We start from the raw sequence: 2,032 nt of genomic DNA, 5'->3' as shown, positions 1-2,032 counted from the left end.
ATGTAGGAATGTTTATTTTAATTAATTTTTATAATTATAAATTTATAATTCAAATAAATAAAGAAATAATTAAAATATATGATAGAAAATGGTGGGTCCACAAAAAATTGAGAAAAAATTTTAAACTAATGTTGAGAAGAGTTTTTGTGATTGAGTGAGATAGTGGGGTGAATGTTGGGATTGGAGAAAAAACCCCAACTGATAAGGATGCTCTTAAGTCTCTTATAGCTCCTTTGTACTTGTTAGAACAACTAATAACTCATTTCTACCAAAAGGTCAAGAGTTCAATCTTTTGCTTTAGGTATGGAGCAATCTTAAGTCTCCAAATCAACTGTCTTACTTTGCAAATTATGCTATGGATCTGGGTCCACCTTGTAATGTGGAACCGAGTCCATGTTCACAATTTTAGAACTCTATATTCACAATTTTAGATCTCAATATACAAAATTACATTACTTAATATTCACAATTTTTGAACCCTATATTCACAATTTTGTTATATAGATTCAAAAATTGTGTTATATTATTGAATATAAAGTTATGAAATTACGAATATAGAGTTATTAAATTGTGAATATAGAATTCTGTAATTGTGAATATAGAGTTCTGTAATTGTGAATATAGAGTTCTAAAATTGTGAACATAGAGTTTTAAAATTGTGAACATATATAGAGTTCTAAAATTGTGAACATAAAATTCTAAAACTGTAAACATGGACCGGGGTCGAGCTTGTAAGGTGGACTCGGGTCCCATGGCATAACAACCGGTCTTACCCAATAGAGGTACTTATAATTTAGCAAGGGGATTAGTCAATCCTGAACTACACTAAAAAAAAAAATTATTTCTAGTTTCTACCACTTTTATACATCTAACAGAGGAATGAGAGGATAGTCATGTTTTGGTTAAAGATGAGATCCCCAAAATGATAATTATGATTTGGTTAAAGACCACGATATATCTAATAAACGCATGGATAACACACCATATATATTATATCATTATTATTATGAATATGAATGAAAGTAGGCAAAAACTCTTATGGGACCCTGTCACATATCCTAATCCATGACAAAGATTGAGTTACTCGTGTAAGTATTACATTTTTGCTAATAATAACTCTTCTACCTCTAAATATTATAATTTGATTTTAAAGTGTTACGGAGCACATTTTTCTGTTAAAATAATTATCATTATTATTATATGATTTATTATTTTCTATGGCTCATAATGTTTATTTAAATTTAATAATACTAATTCTATAATTGGTCAGATAAAATAAGGAGCAGTTTCAACTGCTCAGGTAACCACTCACGTTGATGGAATTGTGAGATGGTTTATCAACCACTCAGAGTCTCTGGTCCTCTCCCCAACCTTCCGCAAAACTAAAAAACTCTCTCTCCATCAGAGTTCTTTAGAGTAAGGAAATTGCTTAGGGTCTGGAGGGAGAAACCAAGTCTCCCATTGAAGCATTTGCAGTGAAACCATGGAGCCAGGTATATTCATTAAACGCATTTAAGTATCTGTGAAAATCATGTGTTTCTAAGCTCCTGTATGATTAAGTTTTAACTTACATTTGGTATCAGAGCCAGGTTTTAGAACATATGATTTTTTATATAGAATGATACCATAGACAATTTTTTTTTTGTATTGTTGATGCATGAGGAGTATTTTCGCAGTGAAGCTGTTTTTCTATTTATGTACACTGCTTTGTACGAAGATGTTTTGCTATATGTAATATGTACGCATCACTGCAATTCCTATGCTTAAGTTTGAGGAAACATGTAGCTTGCGCATGAGCATTCCTAGACTTAAGTTTTATCTAGCTTTTTCTCATTCACTGCAATTCATTCGCATGTTACTTTCATATATATATATATAATGATATACGTGATTCGTCATATTGGATTTGTCATATACGTGATATACATAGAATGATGACTTCTTATAATGATGGCTAAATGGCTTCTCAATATTCATTGCTCATGATGTACTCTTGGCAGTATATGATATATGTATTGCCGTATATTCATTG

Source organism: Ipomoea triloba, chromosome 16 (assembly GCF_003576645.1).
Source record: "Ipomoea triloba cultivar NCNSP0323 chromosome 16, ASM357664v1".
NCBI classification, from domain to species: domain Eukaryota; kingdom Viridiplantae; phylum Streptophyta; class Magnoliopsida; order Solanales; family Convolvulaceae; genus Ipomoea; species Ipomoea triloba.
This window is presented reverse-complemented; position numbering follows the sequence as displayed.